Consider the following 21980-nt stretch of genomic DNA (forward strand, 5'->3'; position numbering starts at 1 on the left):
CACTACAGCCCCTAAGGCAACTGCACCCCCTAGTACAGCCAGTAGTGGTAGTGCACCTCCCAAGGGAATAGTTGGGTTAACCTTGGGAACTGAGGGGTCTGACAACTTAGTTGGCACACTCACTCAGGCTGTCCTTGTCTGTACAGGGGATGTGGATATATCCCCTGATGCAAGTCCCAATACTTTGGGCAAATACAGGCAGACACCTTGAATTAATGGAAAAATGGCTCAGGCCTACAGGGACACTTGTGCCAGTGTCACAATGGTGACACCTAACTTTGTGTTCCCTGGACAGATCATGCCAGGTGCAGACTACCTGGTGACCAATGCCAGCCACGTCACTACCAATCATAGTATGGCAGTTGTTGATTTCTCCTGGGGAGGGGTAAGTGGCCCAAAGAAGGTTGTGGTTAGTTCAGACCTCCCAGTAGAATGTCTGTTGGGCAATGATTTGGAAACATCCCTATGGTCAGAAGTGGAGCAGAGGACTCACATGGAAATGTTAGGCTTGCCAGCACATGTCCTTGCTGTGACTAGGTCACAGGCCAAAAGATGCCCCACTGAACAGGTGCTGGATCCTGGAACAATGGACCAGACACCTTCCAAGAAGAGGAGCAGTAGGGTTAAGGCATTGCCTTCCCCCTTGCCCCAGGTTGGGGATCAAGTCTCTGAGGAGGCTGATCTCAAAGAACTGAGGGAAACTGAGCCTAAAGAGCTTGAACCTGATCAGGTTGAGTTTCTGGGCTCAGGGGGACCCTCCAGGGAAGACCTGGGAAAGGCACAGTTGGACTGCCCCTCACTTGAACCCCTCAGACAGCAGGCTGCTGCTGAGGCTGCAGGGAATGCCACAGGTACCCACAAGGTATACTGGGATGATGGACTCCTGTACTCTGAGTCAAGAGACCCCAAGCCTAGTGCAACCAGGAGGCTGGTCATCCCCTTGTCTTAGAGAGGTTTCCTTCTTACCTTGGCCCATGAAATTCCCCTTGCAGGTCACTTAGGCCAGAACAAGACGTGGGACAGGCTTGTCACACACTTTCACTGGCCCCATATGAATGAAGATACCAAGGAGTTTTGTCGCTCCTGTGTCACTTGCCAAGCCAGTGGTAAGTCAGGTGGCATCACAAAGGCCCCCCTCATACCACTACCTGTGGTGGGGGTACCCTTTGAGAGAGTGGGGATTGACATTGTTGGTCCAATGGAACCCCAGACAGCATCAGGGCACAAGTTTATACTGGTGGTAGTGGATCATGCCACCAGGTATCCTGAAGCTATACCCCTTAGAACCACTACAGCACCTGTTGTGGCAAGAGCCCTAATTGGAGTGTTCTCCAGAGTGGGGTTCCCTAAGGAGGTCGTCTCTGACAGAGGTAGAAACTTCATGTCAGGATATCTGACTGCAATGTGGAAGGAATGTGGTGTCAAGTACAAGTTCACCACACCCTATCACCCACAGTGCAATGGGCTTGTTGAGAGATTCAACAGGACCCTCAAAGGGATGATTCATGGACTACCTGAACCTCTCAGGAGGAGATGGGATGTCCTGATACCCTGCCTCTTGTTTGCTTACAGAGAGGTCCCACAGAAGGGGGTTGGGTACAGCCCTTTTGAACTTCTGGCATCCTGTAAGAGGACCCCTTTGTTTGGTAAAGGAAGGATGGGAGAGACCTCTCAAAAAGCCTGGAACAAACATTGTGGACTATGTACTTGGTCTCCGCTCCAGGATGGCTGAGTATATGGAAAAGGCATCTAAAAACCTTGAGGCAAGCCAAGAACTCCAAAAAGCTTGGCATGACCAAAAGGCTGTCCTGACTCTGTACAAGCCTGGACAGAAGGTGTGGGTGCTGGAGCCAGTGGCCCCAGCAGTACTCAAAGACAAATGGTCTGGGCCCCACACAATCATTGAGCAAAAGGGAGAGGTCACCTACCTGGTGGACCTTGGAACTCCTAGGAGCCCCCTCAGGGTGCTCCATGTAAATAGGCTCAAGGCATATGTCGACAGGAAGGACATGGGCTTGCTCATGGCCACAGATGAGGGACAGGAGGAAGAGAGTGACCCTCTCCCAGACCTGCTCACTCAGAATCCTGATGATGGATCAGTAGATGGTGTTGTCTTTTGTGGCAGCCTCTCTGAACATCAGCAACAGGATTGTAGACAGGTTCTGCAATCCTTTAGACATATGTTCTCTCTGACACCCAGTCAAACTAATTGGTGTACCCATGAGGTTGACACTGGAGACAGTCTGCCTGTCAAGAGTAAAATCTACAGACAGCCTGATCATGTCAGAGACTACATCAAGACAGAAGTGCAGAAAATGTTGGAGCTGGGAGTCATTGAGCCCTCAGATAGCCCTTGGGCTAGTCCAGTAGTTCTAGTGCCAAAGCCTCACACCCAGGGTGGTAAGAAAGAGATGAGGTTTTGCGTAGACTACAGAAGCCTCAATGCAGTCACTAAGACTGATGCCCACCCAATACTAAGAGCAGATGAACTTATAGATAGATTGGCTTCTGCCAACTACTTAAGTACATTTGACCTGACAGCTGGGTATTGGCAAATCAGGTTAGCTGAGGAGGCCAAACCCAAGACAGCATTTTCTACCCCTGGTGGGCATTATCAGTTCGTGGTAATGCCCTTTGGTTTGAAAAATGCACCTGCCACCTTCCAAAGGCTGGTGAATCAAGTTCTCACTGGGTTGGATGACTTCTGTGCAGCTTATCTTGATGATATAGCTGTCTTTAGCTCCACCTGGGAGGATCACATGGTCCACCTGAGGAAAGTGTTAGAGGCACTGCAAAAGGCAGGTCTCACTATCAAGGCCACTAAGTGCCAGATAGGGCAGACACAGGTTGTATACCTGGGCCACCTTGTAGGTGGAGGCCAGGTTCAGCCATTGGAGAGCAAGATACAGGCCATCAAGGACTGGGCTCCTCCAACCACCCAGACTAAGGTTCAAGCTTTCTTGGGCCTGGCTGGTTACTATAGAAAATTTGTCAAGAATTATGGGTCTATTGTGACTCCACTTAATGACCTGACAAGTAAAAAGATGCCAAAGAAAGTTCAGTGGACAGCAAGCTGTCAGAAAGCATTTGATGACCTAAAGCAGGCCATGTGCACAGCACCTATCCTAAAGAGTCCAGACTACTCCAAAACATTCATAGTCCAAACAGATGCTTCTGAGTTGGGTGTGGGAGCTGTTCTATCTCAGCTGAATTTTGATGGTAACGACCAGCCCATTGCTTTTATTAGCAGAAGGCTGACCCCCAGAGAGAAAAATTGGTCAGCCATTGAGAGGGAGGCCTTTGCTGTGGTGTGGGCCCTGAAAAAGTTTAGGTCATACTTGTTTGGCACTCACTTTAAGATTCAGACCGACCATAAGCCCCTCTTATGGCTAAATCAGATGAAGGGTGAAAACCCCAAACTACTCAGGTGGTCCATTTCCGTACAGGGGATGGATTTTACAGTGGAGCATAGACCTGGTACTGATCATGGCAATGCTGATGGGCTCTCCAGGTATTTCCACTTAGAGCAAGAAGACTCACCTGGTCAAGGTTAGCTTATTGTCCCAAAGTTTGGGGGGGGGTTATGTAGGAGAGTAGGGTCTGCAATCCTATGATCACCTAGATTTTTGCTTTTTGCTTCACTGGTTTATGACTTTCCCTGGCTGTGGGCCTGCTAATCAGACCCAAGCCTAGCTGTTCTCTCTATTCCAAATTGTACCCAGGTACTGAATTGGCACTGGGCCCTCTCCAAGTCCCTGTACCCAGGGCAGAGGTGCACCCAGAAGTCTCCCAGGGGCTGCAGCATGTATTATGCCACCCCTGGGCTGACTAACTAAACCAACACAACTAGCTGCTTGACAGCTGGGGCAAGGTGGTGTAATCACCCTTTGCTTTAGAGATAGTATACCTATATCTAAACCTAAAATGGGCACACAGATCTCCTATCAGTCACTCCTATGGCAGGCCTTAACAATCCTGGAGGCAGAGTGCTTGGAATCATGTGAGATAGTGCTCTGGCATGAGCTGAGCCTGTCTGCGGCTTTCGGGATCTATCCCTTAGCCGTTTCCATGATAGCGTCAGACCATATACTCTTAAGTGCCTTATAATCCTCGCGGTTATGGTAACTTTGGTCTGACAATATCTAAACATGTCGTGTAAGGTGTCATACGCTTTGGAATACTACCCCCTCGCCAGTTCTGGCGACGGGGGTAGCATTCCACCCCTCTAGAGGGAGAAGACATGTTGGTAGCCTGTAACCCCGGTTAAAGTCGAACATAGCCTCAGCTCCACAAAATGGATGCTGCCACCGAGACACAAGTCTGACCTCCTGCTGCTGGGAGTCCTTCCAGCGAGGAGTGCTTGGACAAAGGGTTTCCTGTCAGGGGCGGTGCCAGCACCATCCCAGACAGGGTTTTGTGTATCCCAGGTAGGCAGGGCTATAGAGGAAGGTGACTGCAAGTGGCACCCCGGTGCTCACTGTGCATATGCCGGCTCAAACCAGTTCCTTGGGCACACCAGCCCCTGAGCTGGGGAGATACCGGACAAAGGAGAGGGGTGTAACCACCCCCCTCCTAGTCCCACCCATAGGGCAGGACTTAGTCGCGTGCCAGCCCCTTTTCTCAGGATAAAGGTAGGAGCAGGCCCCCTTCCAAATTAGATCATCTTTGAATCCTGAAACTACTTTCCACGAAAGGAACTCAAGACTTCTTCCTAAGATTTCTCCCTTGTGACTAAGGAGTAGTCACCCTGCAGCAGCAGGCACCAACCAAGCATCGCGGTTTGCTGTAAGTCTCTCCTCCGGATCAAGACTGCCCAGCTCGACGTGAACTGGCTTCCCTGGCACCTCTGACCTCTACCTGCATCATCAGCCCAGCTGATATTCGTGGGTGTGACGAGACCTCGAGGGACCGGCCATCTTCAAGACTGCACGACGCTTGCCCAGCACGACCACCGAGGGATCCTTGAGTGAGTGCTTTGGGGTTTGAGAAGCCCCAACCCTGAGCAGCTCCAGCACCGAAGTCCAGCCCTCCAGCATCCACGAGATCTGCGTGGGGCCCTTCTGCTCTTTGCTGCTCACCGCGTTGTCCAGGACACTTGCCCGTTGGCTAGTGGCCCTTCTGACGACGAACCACGCCGACAACACCACTGGTCTGGTTGCTCCAGACTGGCCCTTGCTCCCCTCCAACAGAGGAGCACCCCGGACCCTCCTAGTCCACTCCAGACGCCATTTTGAGTCCACCGCGTGGGCTTGCATTTGCCAAGACTTGTTGCCCCAATCCTGGGTCCAGCGACGTCGACAGTAGATACCACCGTGGGACAGCTCGCACCTCCATCCTGGTCACCGACAACGCCTCCTGGTCCGAGAGACTGCAGAGCCCAGCGTCGCCCACTCACCTGGTCGAGGTGACTTCGTCCGGTGCCATCCTGGTGCCCACCTAATCACTGACTAGTGATTCAGAACTTGGTCCCCTCTGCTTACAGGTCTTCATCTCCATCGATCCAGGCTTGGATCACATCGAACTTCATCACTGGTCGCCTGCCAGCAACTTCTTCTTTCAGGCTCCATAGACTGCAACGAGGATTCCCGACGTCTTTTCAGACCTATGCAGCCGCAGCCCCTGGGCTAGGTAACCTAAGCATTTCGGTGCTCCAGCATAGCTTAACTATCTAAGTGTCCAGATCCTTTTTCGTTTCAGCTCTACCTAGTCGGATTTGTCCGATAACACTAACTTTGCATTTACTAGCCTCCATAGACTTTGTTCCGCATCCCGTGTGAGAGTGCACACTCTGCACCCGATCTCCCTAGGCCTCCTGCTAGTAATCTAAAGGTTCAGTAGTCTAATCCTAGCGATCCCAAAGCCTCTGAGAATAGTTACTTACCTGCTAGTAATTCGCATTCCACTTTTGTAGTATATGGTTTTTCGTGCCCCTCTGGCATTTGTGTAAATTGTGCGACTTTAAGTATTTTCTTAAGAGTTTTGTGTTGTGCTTAGCTCCCTGACTCATAAAGAGTTCAGGGTAGTACTGTTATAAATAAATATACTTTTATTTTCATAACAACTTGTGTGGTGTCCTTTCACTTGGTATTCAAAGGGTAAATGTGGTGGTAAACAGCTGGCTTAACACGCCCTCTAGAGTTTAGCCTAAAGACTGCTCTTGTCCATGCTACTAGGATAGCAGGTCTATCAGGTTGACTTACAACCAATCATCAATAAGGGTCGTTTGGAATGATACATAGTGATCACTAGAATAGTGAGCACTGCATATCAGGCCAACTTCCCACAATCAATATAACTTGGGCCCTGTCTTCGCGAATCTTCCTCAGAACCCGAGGAATCAAGGGTATGGGAGGAAATTCGTAGAGGAGATGTGAGTCCCATCTCAACTGAAACGCGTCCCCCAACCCTCCCTGTAACGGATACTGGAGACTGCAGAATGACGGGCAGTGAGCATTCTCGTGAGTGGCAAACAGGTCCACCCGAGGAGTTCCCCACGTCCGAAAGACGTTACGAACCACATCCGATTGAAGTCTCTACTCATGGTCAGCAGAGAACTGCCGACTGAGACTGTCTGCACGCACATTCAGAACTCCGGCCAGATGACTTGTCATCAGACAAATCTGATGGTCCCGAACCCAGGACCAGAGACGCAGAGCCTCTCTGCAGAGACAATGCAACCCCAGTCCTCCCTGCTTGTTGACATACCACATCGCTGTAGTTTTCTCCATCAGGACTTGAACCAAATGACAGCGAAGAGAAGGGAGGAAGGCCTTGAGCACTAAACGTATCCCCTGCAACTCTAGAAGGTTGATGTGAAGCAACCTTTCCTCTGGAGACCAAAAACCCTTGATCTCCAGATCCCCCAGATGAGCACCCCACCCTAGAGTGGAGGCATCCGTGATCACTGTGGCCACCGATGGAGGTAGATGAAAGGGCTTTCATTGAGACAGATTGCCCTCCATACTCCACCAAGACAGATCCACCGCAGCTTCTCTGGAGATCCTCACAGACTCCCTGAGATCTCCATTCTGTTGATACCAATGCCTACGGAAACACCACTGGAGCGCCCTCATGTGCCAGCGTTCATGGTCGACCAACAGAATGCAGGAAGCAAACAGACCGAGCAGGCAAAGGACCTTCAGGACTGGAATGACTGCTCCATTGTAAAACAATGGAATCATTTCCTGAATGTCGAGAATCCTTTTTGGAGGAGGGAATGCTCGACACACAGTAGTGTCCATTACTGCCCCTATGAACAGATTGCGCTGAGAGGGCACCAGGTGAGATTTGGGCACGTTTATCGAAAAAAAACCATTTGTACAACAGCTGGATTGTCACCTGCAGATGATGAAGCACCTTCTCTGGCGACTTCGCCTTGAGTAGCCAGTCGTCCAGATAGGGGAAAACTGGAATCCCCAATCTCCAGAGATGGGCTGCCACCACTGCCATCACCCTGGTGAAGACTCGAGGTGCAGTAGTGAGTTCAAAAGGGAGGACCGCAACCTGATAATGTTGCGACTCTACCATGAAAAGGAGATACTTCCTGTGTGACTTCAGGATCGGGATATGAAAATACGCATCCTGCAAATCGATTAACACCATCCAATCTTCTTGTTGCAACGCTTGAAGAAACTGCGCAAGGGTGAGCATCTTGAACTTCTCCTGTTTCAGAAAAAGGTTCAAGATCCTGAGATCCAGGATTGGACGTAACCTGCCATCCTTCTTGGGAATCAGGAAACACCGGGAGTAGCATCCCTGATCCCTTTCCCGCTCTGGAACCACCTCTATTGCACCCTTTTTCAGTAAAGTTAGCACTTCTTCCTGCAGGAGAAGAAGGTGGTCCTCCGAGCAAGCCCCTTGACAAGGAGGGTAATTTGGAGGGAATTCCCGAAAGGGATGAGCATACCCATTCTCTACAAGATGGAGAACCCAAAGGTCTATAGTGACCGATTCCCAATCTTGAAGAAAATTAGCATGCCGACCCCCCACAGGACCAGCATGATCCAGAATGGTGGATCTAGGGCTGCTTTGCTGTGGTAAGAGGAAGGGAGGTAGAGGAAGAGGAGGAAGAGGGCTGACGGCCTCATGGGCGACCTCTGTTCTTGCCCCTGAAGGATTTGTATAAGGTGTTTTGCTGCTTCTGTTGCTGCTTCTGAGGATGTCTATAGGTCCGAAAGGATGACCTTCCAAATCCTCTGTACCTTCTGAACGATGCGCCCCTAGATTGAGCCTGAAGACCCAGAGATTTGACTGTTGCCTTACTGTCTTTAAATGTCTCTAAACCTGCATCCGCTTTTTTGCCAAAAAGCCCAGAACCATCAAAAGGGAGGTCCAAAAGCGTAGCCTGAACATCTAGGGAGAACTCTGAAGATTTCAGCCATGCACTCCTAGTCGCCACAGAAAATCCCATGATTCTGGCAACAGTGTCAGCAGTGTCTAAACCATTTTGAATGACCTGACGAGCAGCCGCTTGAGTATCTTGCAAGACCTCATTAAAATTTTGTCTGTCTTCTTCGGACAACTTAGGTGCAAGCTGTTTCGCCGAGTACATTAAAGCATGGATATGGCAGCCCAAAAGACAGGTGGCATTATTGGACTTTAGGGCCATGCTTGCTGAAGAAACACTTTTTCAGCAGACTGGTAGAGTTTCTTCGATCCCCTGTCAGCCGGAACTTGTGGAAAGACACCAGAAGATCTTTTTGAGCAGGCAGCTTGGACCACTAAGCTCTCAGGTGAAGGATGGGATGTTAAAAAGTCCAGATCCCTTGGAGCCGCCCTGTATCTCCTGGCAATAGATTTAGAAACTGGTGGAACCTGAAAGGGCTTGGGCCAGACCTCCATTACAGGCTCAGTGATTGCCTCATTAAAAGGCAGTAGAGGCTCTATTACTGAAGAAGGCGAATGAAGAACTACTGTTAAAATATTAAATTTAAATTGAGTAGTGGGAAGCTGAAGATCTAAAAGTTCTGCTGCCTTTTTTATTACTGCGTGGTAGGGTACCACATCCTTTGAAGGAGAATCCAATGTAGGCGAAAGTTCCCACTCTGGAGACATATCAAGGCCACTTGCTTCCCTTAACTCTCCAAAATATTTATCTGAATCTTGTACCTCACCTCCCTCCATTTCTTCAAAATGAAACCTCTGCTCCTCTAGAACCCGCTGAGCTTCTCTCCTAGACCTTATTCTGGGTTTCGGCGTCGGTGGAGCCAAGACCTACTCTGATGGATCTGGAGCCGGAGTCATACACGGATCCGGCAGCACAGCTTGCACCGTTCGAGGTCGAGCTGATGGCGCCGGAGATGATGGAAATGGCATAGATGTCCTTGGCGCCGGGAAATGCCGAGACAGCGCCGCCGGAAGAAATGGCATGAAGGGGGCCTGGGCATAGGCCTGAGGAACCCCCAGATTAAACGCTAATGGACCCATAGGACCCAAAGGTGCCCCATAGGGGTACATAGCCCTATGGAAGACTCCATACATAGCATTAAATTAATGCGAGGGATCTTGACCCGTGCCAGGGAAACCGGCGTCGGAAATTGAGCTGGAGAAGCTGCAGACAAAGCCGATCTTGCAGGAGAAGCCTGATTCGAGGGAGAAGGAAACAGGAAGTCCTTACGGCGTCAACGAGCTGGAGAGTTCGACTTCGGCGTCGTTTCTCTATCAGAATGGCGTTTTGAAGAATGCCTCTTCTTCTTCTTATGCTTCTTGGATCTAGAAGCATGTCCCAACGTTGACTTCGAGCCCGACCTCGACCTCGACCTGGAACTCGACCTCGACCTTTTTCTACCTCTTTTCTCCTGCCTCATGCTCGCCATGAAGAGTTTTGCTTCTCTTTCCTTCAACGCCTTCGGATTGATTTTCCTACAGCAGGCACATCCCTCAATGTCGTGATCCGACGACAGGCACCAGACACAATCTTCGTGCGGATCTGTAATGGACATATGTTCTCCACGCTCCCAACAGGGCTTGAACTCGACGACATCCTCGAAAAGGAAATAAGAAGAAGCACAGAAATACAACCAGAAACACAAAGTAGTAAGTGAAACTATGGAGAGTCCAAGAAAAACCGTTAGCGTCGAGTGCGCGGAAAAAAGGGAACTGACGTCATCACGCAGACAAGGCTCTCTTATGGCTCCGGTGACATCAGCGGAGTCGCGAGCAGAGTCTTGCTTTTGTGACGTCGTCCTCGTCGGCATGGAGAGCTACAAAAAATTTCCAAATTCTGCTAACGCAGGGGATATTCACAAGGTGAGGAATCCACTGGAAGATGTATCCATCAGAACCCCTGTGCACTGTCAACTTGCTGTTGCCAAGGCTTGTTGACTCCCTCCTCCAGAGATCATCTGGCTCCAAGAAGCTCCAGCATCAAGTATCTTCTCCAGTAAAGATCTTTGCCTCACCACATCCTGTGCACCGAGTGCATTCATCCTTGGTGAGCTGCTCGAGGTCCTCTTCCGACTCCTGTGCCTTCGGCCTCTGGGTCCTCTTGAGGGTCTTCTTTGGCTTCAGTGGCTCCCTGCTTGCTCAGGCCTGCTCTGACTTACCTGTTCACAGTGAGTCACTTGTACCTTGCTGGTCCCGATACTGCACCTTTTTCTACGACTACGTTGGTTGCCATTGCCAAGGCTTGTTGGTGCTCCTGCCAGACACTAACCCATTGGCTCTTGACATCCGACATGGGACAGCTGATGCATTCGTCTTCCATGCCTGCTGGTTACTCCTGAGGGGTATAGACTCTGTCCCCTCTCCGTGCAGGTACCTCTCATCCTGAATCCACCTTTGGGTTTCACCGAACACTTTCATCTTCTTCGTCAGCGGCATCTTCCTGAAGTCCTGTAGTGTGGTCTACTTTGCACCTATGCACCCAGCTTTGCTGGAGTAGGTATCCTGGGGTATCCACGGGTAGGGTAGCTCTTCAACCTTCTGTCCTCCACAGGGTTTCTTCAGGGTCTGCTGGGAAGGGTCCAGCTTTAAAATTGCAACCGCGACTTACCCACTGACGTGAATTGAGTACGCTGTTGTGTTCCCACACTGCACTGGACTTCCGTGGGTTTCCTAGATACTCTGAAAGACCGTGGGAACAACGTAGGTTCACAAACTGTAACAGCTCAAATCTTGTGTACCTGATCACGTGCCCGTGCAGTAAAAGATATGTAGGCATGACTACACGACAAATTAAGACACGTATTTCAGAGCATAAAAGCTCCATCAGGTGCTCTAAACAATCCACAAGGATGACGAATCACTTCTTACTAGCAAAACATACTCCTATTGACCTACATTGGACAGTATTAGAACAACCATTGATCCCCGCACACGTGACAGATATCAGTGGCTTCCTGTTCAAACGAGAACAGAAATGGGTCTATAGACTTCAGACGGATAAACTTGGTCTGAATGAAGACATCCCTTGGATGTCATTATGACACTCCATTGTTTATCCTAGTTTGTGAAACAGTTGTAATCTAAGGCTCGAGTCATAGTAAAATGATGCCCATAAATAAATAAAGTTCTTTGAAAAACTCCTTTTGCATAATATTGGTTAGAACGAGTTTTGTTTTTTGGATATCAAGAAATATGATAATATCTCGGGCAGGTGGCTGCTCGTGAATAACGCCTGCTACATCATCGCATTTAACCACTGTTGAGCTAAAACGACCCTACGAAACTACATTTCCCTATCTCGACGAAGTAGCGGACTACAACTCCCTACTGCCCGTGCGGCGCCGCCACTCAGCAACGTGACGTACCGCACTAGGACAACACGGAAGTAGATAAGGGATGCTGACCTGCCCGTTCGGCACCTCCCCAGACAGCCCTGACGGACGTCCGGAGTACCGACGGACAGGTCAGTCTGTCAGCATAATTTTTCTAATCATTTGCATTGGTTTTCTCTATGGATACTGAGGCCATAGCTTAGACGCCGCAAATATGCGACCTTCGTTCAAGACGTCAGTAACAACTGGACGTACTCACCCGGTATGGAGCTGTTGCCCTAATTGTTAGAACTACCGGGCGATAGAGTGAAACTGACTCAAGGGGTCGTTTGTATGTGTGAGAAATTAGTGATTTAGGTGTACAATTGATCGATTGAACTAGACTCCGCTCACTCGTGAGTTTGGGAGAAAGGTTGCGCTCACACTCCTTACGCCCCTGATCTATAAATCTGAAAATGGGTCAGTGTTTATCTAAACAGTCTTTGAACACTTCCTCTGATTGCTTTTTCGTTTATTTTGCCTATACAGAGCGGTGCTCCTTTCTACCTGCGCTGTGGCCAGGTGAGGTGGAGCCACATTCTCCTAACAAGTGGGTGAGTGTCTATAAATATGTAGTATGCTCTCATGTTATACTTTTGGTAAACATGATCTTTATAATTCATAATATATGTTCCATGACTACAAAATGGAAGTAGCGGGTATTTGATGACAATATATTTATTGTTGTCGTAATTAATTTTCAACTATATTCCTTTTTCTTTGCATGTGTGTTTGCTGCATTTGGACACCTTGGGATCTTGGAAACAGGAGAATTCCAGGTGATAACTATTTCACTATTTGTTTTTCACTTTACACAGCAGTAGCATAAAAGGTCCTGAAGAAGCAGTAGGTGACCTATGGGCCCTAGGTAAACTGCAGAAACATATCGACCATTAAACACATCTGGGCAGTTATTTGTTAACGCTGCCTGAGCACTGTTTTTAAATTTTGGGAAAAAGGAGGTTCCTATTAACATGGACTTCCGTGGGTTTCCTAGATACTCTGAAAGACCGTGGGAACAACGTAGGTTCACAAACTGTAACAGCTCAAATCTTGTGTACCTGATCACGTGCCCGTGCAGTAAAAGATATGTAGGCATGACTACACGACAAATTAAGACACGTATTTCAGAGCATAAAAGCTCCATCAGGTGCAGGGGGGTTGGAGGAAGTGGAGGAGGAAGAGGCCTGACGTCCACGAGGACGCACTCTTTGCTTTCCCCTGTATGACCTGTACAAGGAGTTTTGCTGCTGCTGTTGTTGCTGCTGCTGCTGCTGGCCTTGCCGGAAATTCCGAAAGGAGGAAGAGAGACTGCACCGTCTGGACCCTAAGAGGGTGGTGTACTTTTACTTGGACAGATCCAAGGACTTTCGTTTGGAAGACCAGCTCTTCGTTGGATTTGCTGGCTTTTGTCAGGAAATTAGGAATTTTTTTTTTGTTTATTTATTTATTTATTTATTTATAATTTATTAAATTTAGAAGACTGGATGGTGTCACTCATATATATATATTAAAAAAATATATATATATAAATTAAATTATATATATATAATAATATATAAAATATATATTATTAATATATATATTTGGCACGGCAGGGTGTGGCGGTTGCCACGGTAAAGGGTTACCTGTCGGCTATTATATATAATATTATATATATTATATATATATATATATATATTATATATATATATATATATAATATAATATATATATATATATATATTATATATAATCCGGAGTATTTTTATTATTATTAAATTATATATATATAATAATTAATAAATAATAATAAAATAATAAAATAAATAATAAAATAATAAAATAAATAATAAAAAAATAATAAATGAGGTCGTGTCTCTCTATATATATATATATATATATATGAAATCTATATATATTATTTATAATATATATATTAATTTTTATATATATATTTTTATATATATATATATATATTTATATATATATATATATATATAATATATATATATATATTTTATATATATATTTTATATATATATATATTTATATATAATATATATATAAATAAATAAAAATATATATTAAAAAAAAAAAGATCCCACCGTAAAACGGAGATACCTCCTGTGCGACTTCAGGATTGGGATGTGAAAGTAAGCATCCTGCAAAAATTGATGGGTGCTCCCTTTGAGCATTTTATTTTATTTTTTTATTTATTATTATTATTATTTATTTATTATTTTATTCCCAAGCAAGCGGTTTCAATCTGAAAGATTCCTCACATTCAACCATCCTGCAAGTCGAGCGACACCATCCAGTCTTCTTCTTGCAGCGCTTGAAGAACCTGAGCAAGGGTGAGCATCTTGAATTTCTCCTGCTTCAGATAGAGATTCAAGATCCTGAGATCCAGGATTGGACGAAGCCTGCCATCCTTCTTCGGAATCAGGAAATACTGGGAGTAGCATCCCTGACTCCTTTCCTGCTCTGGGACCACCTCTATCGCACCCTTTCTTATCAGAGTCAACACTTCCTCTTGCAGAAGAGACAGATGCTCCTCGGAGCAATACCCTTGGCAAGGAGGGAAATTGGGAGGGAATTCCCGAAAGGGAAGGGCATACCCATTTTCTACAAGATTGAGAACCCAAAGATCTGACGTAACCGATTCCCAATCCTGTAGAAAATGGGTAAGCCGACCCCCAACCGGACCCACATGATCCTGAATGTCGGATCTAGGGCTGCTTCTCAGGGGCAGGGGGGTTGGAGGAAGTGGAGGAGGAAGAGGCCTGACGTCCACGAGGACGCACTCTTTGCTTTCCCCTGTATGACCTGTACAAGGAGTTTTGCTGCTGCTGTTGTTGCTGCTGCTGCTGCTGGCCTTGCCGGAAATTCCGAAAGGCAGGGCGGCCAAAACCTCTGAATCTTCTGCCAGTTGAAGAACCTCTCACTTGAAGACCCAAGGATTTAGCAGTCGCCTTGCAATCTTTAAACCTCTCACAGGCCGCATCAGCCTTCTTCCCAAAAAGGCCTGAACCATCGAAAGGAAGATCTAATAATGTCGCCTGAACATCAGCCGAAAAGTCAGAAGATTTCAACCAGGCAGACCTCCTAGTAGCGACAGCAGTGCCCATAATGCGCGCCACAGAGTCTACAGTATCCAAACCGCTCTGAATGACCTGGCGAGCCGCTGCCTGAGCGTCAGAGATGACTTCCTCAAAATCCTTCCTGCTGTCATCAGGAATTTTTGGAACAAGAACATGCAAAGAGTCCATCAGAGCGTGTAAATATCTCCCCATCAAGCAAGTGGCATTTGATGACTTCAATGCCATACTGGCAGAGGAGAAGGACTTCTTTGCCACCTGATCCTGCTTCTTTGCCTCCTTCTCAAAAGGAACCTGAGGGAAAGCACTAACGTTCTTCTTGGAGCATGCAGCCTGAATGACCAAACTCTCCGGTGAAGGGTGAGAGGTTAAAAAGGCAGGATCATCAGGGGCAACCCTGTATCTTCTGGCTACACTTTTAGAGACAGCTGGAGCCAACAAAGGTTTTTTCCACACCTCTAGAATGGGCTCTGTCAGAGCATCATTGAAAGGAAGAAGAGGTTCCACCACTGAACTCGGAGAATGGAGTACTTCAGTCAGAATATTAGATTTGAATTCTGCTGTAGGCAAAGTTAACTTAAGGAGACTGGCAGCCTTTCTCATAATCAAATGATAGGGTTGAATGTCCTTAGAAGGAGTGCTAGAACCTGATGGTAACTCCCACTCTGGAGAGAAATCAAGGCTTCCTGCTTCTGCCAAATCCTCAAAAGTATCTTCATCCAATTCACCCTCTTCAAGGTCAGATTGTGAATCCAAAAACCTCCTTTCTTCTAGAAGGCGCTGAGCCTCTCTTCTGGATCTCATCTTGACCCGTTTTGCCCTCGGATCCACCATCGGCTCCGACGGATTCGGAATCGACGTCGGGATCGAATCCGCAGGTTCAGAGGGATGTGTTCTAGGTCGACCTGGAGCAGGCGAAGCCGGAACCGGCGTCGACGGCTTCGGTGGAGCCGGAAAATGCCACGGCGGCGTCGGAGCCGGCATGTAAGGCATAAACGGAGCCGAAGGGTAGGAGTGAGGGACTCCTAAGCTAAAAGCCAAAGGACCCATGGGACCCGAAGGTGCACCAGAGGGGTACCACGACCTCGAAAAGACTCCATACATCGCGTTGAGAAACGCAGAAGGGTCCTGGCCTGGGGCAGGAAATGGTGGATGGAAACCTTCAGGCCTGTCCCGAGGAGCGTTCGGATTCGGCTCACCTAATGGCTCGGAACCCTCATCCTCATGATGCTCCTCCTCATCTCGGGCCGGGGACGGCGCCGGAGATGGACTCGGAGCCGGATTCGGAGTCGGAGACGGAGCCGGAGACGGCGCCCGTGACTCAGAAGGGGAAGCCTCACCTTCAGGTTCTGGATCCGAAACCTCAATGGTCACTACCTTCGAACGAACCTTCGGTGACCTCGACCTCGATCCCGACTCCTTACCAGAACGACGTCGGGACTCATGTCTCCTCTTCTTATGTTTCCTCTTTTTTGAAACATGATCCGAAGCCGACTTCGAAGACGACCTTCCTCGAGATCTAGACCTGGACCTCGATCTCGACTTCGACCTCGCCCTTCGAGAACGAGACTTCGACGATTTCCCCTTTCCAGCTTTCATCTTAGCCACTAGGAGCTTCGCCTCTCTCTCCCTCAGGGCCTTCGGGTTCATCTTCTTACACGAAGAGCAGTCCTCCACATCATGGTCCGAGCTCAAGCACCAGATGCAGTCGCTGTGTGGGTCGGTAATGGACATCATTTTGCCGCATTCTCTGCAGGGCTTGAATCCGGTCTTTTTCAAAGACATTGTCGAAGAAACAGGATACAGAGAAGCAGAAAAAGGTAACAATATAGGCAACAAAGTATCCGTTGGCTACAGAGATTCCCGATAACCGTTAGCGTCGACGACGCGGAAAAAAGGGAACTGATGTCATCACGCCGGCGTGGGCCTATTATAGGCGTCGGTGACGTCAGCGGGGTCGCGAGCGAGGTCGTGTCTCTATGACGTCAGGAGTCCACGTCGGCGCGAGGCTACGAAAAAAAGAATTTCCGAATGTTGCTGACGCAAGGGGGTATTCTCAAGGTGAGGAATCCACACGGCAGATGTATCTATCAGAAATATGTTCCATGACTACAAAATGGAAGTAGCGGGTATTTGATGACAATATATTTATTGTTGTCGTAATTAATTTTCAACTATATTCCTTTTTCTTTGCATGTGTGTTTGCTGCATTTGGACACCTTGGGATCTTGGAAACAGGAGAATTCCAGGTGATAACTATTTCACTATTTGTTTTTCACTTTACACAGCAGTAGCATAAAAGGTCCTGAAGAAGCAGTAGGTGACCTATGGGCCCTAGGTAAACTGCAGAAACATGTCGACCATTAAACACATCTGGGCAGTTATTTGTTAACGCTGCCTGAGCACTGTTTTTAAATTTTGGGAAAAAGGAGGTTCCTATTAAAATGTTTGTCCTCAACTTTACCCAATTTTAAACCATGTCACTTTAACACTCACTTCACATTATTCAGCACTGCTTTTCAGGTACCACCTGTAACTAACTTAACATTATACACACAAAGGGACTTGAAAGATAGGTTTGGCTAGGACGGGCCAAATCATGCTTTGGGCAACTTTCCCATTTGTGACTTTAACTGTTCCCAGATGATGTGGGGCGGTACAGGTTGGTTTTCTGATGGGAACATCTCCAACTTCTGGAGAGTGGCCTTTGTTTGATTTTGTCTTTTTGTATACAAACACACTGTTTTTCCCTTTGTTTTCCCTTTGTTTGACCCCTGGCTATTTCTAGTTGGTGTTAGATACAGTTTAGGGCCTTTGTCCAGGCAGGTCGTTAAATATTCCCTAGGACCCCCACCCACTTAGTGATTATCGTTTCCTAGATACTCACCTTGGGAGGTTCCTTGGGTTCCCAACTCTTCTAGTACTTCTGGGTCCACTCTTGTCTTGAGTCATGGTTTGCATTCCACTATTTTGTATATGGTTTGGTCTCCCCGTGTGGACCATTGTGTTTCTGTGCTTCTTGCTTATTCTATTGACAAGTATTGTGTGTAATATACATATATCTCCGGCTCGGAGATACTGTATCATTTTAGTGAGTGTTAATAATAAATATATATTTTTTTATAACTACACTGTGTGGTTCTTTTTCACTTAACCTATACCAAAAAATTAAGTGCTTTTAAAACAAGCTGCTTTACACTCCTTCTGGACTAAGCCTGAAGGCTGCTCTCCATAGCTACTACTCAGAGAGCTTTCTAACGTTGTCTAAGACCACTAAAATCACTATAAGGGTTGTCTGTATTAGTGCAGGGTGCTACACTTCCATACGTGAGTACCATATACTAAGACAGCCTCTTACACCTGCGCAGATGATCTGCGACCACCACCATCACCTTGGTGAACACCCAAAGGGCAATGGTAAGGCAAAAGGGGAGCATGGTAAAGTGAAAGCGCTTGCGGCCTTCATTGAACCATAGGTAGCTCTTGGAGCCTGGCAGGATATGAAAATATGCATCCTGCAGGTCCAACACTACCATTCAGTTTTCTAGGTCTAGGGTACACAAGACCTGAGCTAGAGTGAGTATCTTGAATTTCTCCTTCTTGCGGAAGAGATTGATGGTCTGAAAATTGCAACCCTTTGTTCTTCTTCGGAATCAGAATGTAGTGGGGATAACAGCTACTCCCTACTTCTGAAACCGGGACTCTTTCTATAGATCCATTGACCAAGAGACCTGTAGTTTCTGCCTGGAGCAATGTTAAATGATCCTCCATCAGACGTTACTGATTTGCAGAATGGGAGGAGGAAAAGAAAGGAAAGGCAGAGAATAGCCCTCCTGAATAATCTGCAAGACCCACTTGTCCTCTGTTATGGACAACCAGTGTTGATGGATTCACCCACCAACTGGAGCGGTGTGGTCTTGCAGTCAGAGTAGGAGTGCTTGGAGGCTGCGGCTACCCAGAGCAGGGTGGCCAACGACTTCTGGCTTCCATTCCTAGGCCAAAATTAACCATGTCCACTTCCCCGCCCAGCTGGGGAAGCATGTGCAGGATGGTGGCTGGGATGGGGCTAACGCGGTGTGAAACTCCTTCCGTTGCCACAAAATGAGTGAAAGGTAGACTGGCACGAGTAGAAGAGAGGCCCAAGGATCTGACCATAGCTCGAGAGTCCTTGATCCTCACTAGGGCCGAGTCTGCCTTTCCCCAAAAAATGTGGGTTCCATCAAAGGGCATGTCCATCAGATGTGCCTGGACATCACCTGAGAAGCCATTTGTCCTAAGCCAGGCATGGAAATCGATCTGCCCAGCGAATCTGTTGTATCAAGGCCACACCTTATGGTGAATTTTGCCGCATCTCTCCCATACTTAACAGCCTGAGAAAGCACAGCCGCGGCCTTCTGCGGGACTTGTGGATGCACTTGCGCAACCGTCTCCCATAGGGAGAGGGAGAAATGGCCCAATAAGCATGCAGTATTCCTCGACCGCAATGCCAGGCTAGAGGAAGAAAACAATTTCTTCCTAATCGGGAGAAGAGGAAGGGAAAGTACCCTATGACATGGAGGCCTGCACCACCAGGCATTCTGGGGTAGGGTGTTGGTTGAGGAACCTTGGATCACCCAGAGCTGGGCGATGGCGGCAGGCGAATGTCCTATTCACAGGTGCTACTGTGCTAGGCTTGGACCACGTGCCTAAAAGGACATCAGTAAGCGCCTCATTAAAGGGAAAAGGGGTTCTGAGGTGGAAGCCCCAGGCTGTAGCACTTCAGTCAGGAGATTAGTCCTGACCTCCACTGAGGGAAGCTCCAGTCTAAAGCCCTCAGCTGCACTCTTAACCACCATGGCATAAGATGCTCCCTCATTCGTAGCCACAGTTGACGAAGAGACCATGCCAGTATATGGAGAAGTGTATACTCCACTGGCTTCCCCAAGTACCCTTTACCAGTCCAACTGCACTGCGGAGTCATCCTGGTGTTCCAGCGGAGCCATAGACCCCTCCCATTCCTCTCCTGAGCCTAACACATCCATAAAGTGTTCAGGTGACAACTCAGAACCCCTGGGTTCAATCGACATCGAAATCGGTGTCAAGCATTGTCTTTACAACCCTGTATCGTCGGGGATAAGGATGAGGCTGGCACCACCAACAGGCATCAGTGGTGCCGCAGGCACCCAATTCGGGTCCCACGCTGGTGGGGCAGGTTGCGGTAGCATGACCCACATTGACCCAAATCGTTATCTCTGAGGTCCAACCGGCGCCATGGCCGAAGCCGACGGTGTAAAATCTGATGGGGCCCCTTCCGACCCGCGGTGCTTGATGACTCACCAGACGGGGTCAGGCTTATCAAATACATGTTCTGTTTTTTTAATTCTTTTTTATTAATTTCTTGTCATTATAAAAACAGTGCTGCCACACAAGGCAGTATAAACCATAGCAAAAGTAAAGAAGTGATATTGAGCGAATCTACTGTGATCAGTATTTACAGTACATGCGGTATATAGGTCCTTCCAAAGTGATACAATGGACACAGTCATAGAATATGAAAGAGCATCAACACGGATAAGCTTTCAAGTCACCCGCCATCATTGTGAGTTTGAAGTGCTAGGTAGTGTCTAAGCGGTTCCCAAATACCTTTAGGCCTGGATGTTACAGGCAGTTCTTCAGCGTACAATTAAAAATTTTTGCAGCAATACACCAGGTCTTTGATCTACCCTGCAAATTTCAGAACCAGTGTACTTTCCCATGTGAACATAATTCGGCGTTTAGCGAGCAAAAGGGCAACTCTCACAAACCTGCCCTCGGTGCCCTTCAACTGACATAGCCAAGCAAGTGTAAAAACCTGTGGCGGGTCGGGGGCAATCGATATTTGCCCGGCGGTATTGCCTCTGTGACCCTCTAGTTATTTAATCAATGAAGAGGCAGGCGCTGGAGACTGGAAAGCAGGAAACAAGGTTTTTTATTCTCTCCGGAGGAGAACACAACGAAACGGACAGAAGGTATCGTTCTGAGGTGCTCTAACTGCATCCCTGAGGCCTGGCCTCTTATACACAAGTTTATGACTTTATTGTACATTACACATTCATGTTTAAAGCTTTGGTGTATGAAAAAGACATTCCCGGAACTCCCTTTGAGCCCGTTCCCACACACATTTACAGTCGAAGTCCCCACCCTAGTCACAACAGGTGATGAGTATCACGCAGCTGGATATTCCGCCGATTCACGGAATGTGGGGGTTTGATCGGATCTCATGGAGTGGGGGCTTTGATCAACCCGGGGATCCTTTGATGGGGGAGGCTTTCTATTGTACGGGGAGGGGCAAGGGATGGTATCGGCAGAGCTGGGTGTCGGCCTGGGAATGGGGAAGACAAAACGGGCACACGGGGAAAAGGGGGTTTGCATCTAAGGGCCGGAGATCATGAAAGGGAAGCAGGGAGGTGTCGCGCTGGGAACAGGATGGGGGCCTGGGGCAGAGCAGCGCCGAAGAGGGGTTTATGACTCAAGGCAGGTGCAAGCAGGGGGTGGTCAGCGTGCAGGCTTAGTGAAGGCGAAAGGCTATGTCAGGGGCCAGCGGCATGCAAAAGGGGTCGTTCTGATCGGGGCATCTAACAAAATGGCGGGCGCGCACGACAAAAGTGTGGCATCAGGGGAAGAGGCAAGATGGCGCAGATAATGTTCACCAAAACGTACTAATTTTCAACAGTCCTCCCTTTAACATATTCAAGACATCTTGCTGGTTCATTTTCTACTCGGTTCTATTGTGGTGGGCATGAGAAAGAAAACGGTAGGAACCCTAGATGAAAAGAGTCGTAAACAATACATTTTAACATTTCTAGTTTTTAGGAGGTGGGCCTATTTGATAAACTTTGATCAATTTGTCTAGCAGGAAAGTCATAGAAATGCAATACAAAAATGATTCTGTAGCGTGAGCAGCAAGCATATTTCATACTGGCAGGTTATTACATATATATCAGGTTCGGATTGGAGCATGATCAATACAATGGCGGCTGGGAGAGAAATGAGGTCTAGCAGAAGCGGCGATTGGGGATGTCAAATGTTCTTTGCTGCCTTTCGTTGGCGCTGTTGAGCACCGGCGGTGGAGCTACGAGTCCAGCTCGGTTCTAAGTTCTGCGTTGCAGGGCACGACCCTTTCCTC

General features: G+C 47.9%; 1 protein-coding gene across 45 annotated transcripts in view; it reads right to left on the minus strand.

Moving 5' to 3' along the window:
* Positions 1–21980, minus strand: part of LOC144799531 (uncharacterized) — a 5513712-nt gene that overhangs the window by 2217413 nt on the left and 3274319 nt on the right. The window lies entirely within an intron of this gene.

Source organism: Lissotriton helveticus, chromosome 1_2 (assembly GCF_964261635.1).
Source record: "Lissotriton helveticus chromosome 1_2, aLisHel1.1, whole genome shotgun sequence".
NCBI classification, from domain to species: Eukaryota; Metazoa; Chordata; class Amphibia; order Caudata; family Salamandridae; genus Lissotriton; species Lissotriton helveticus.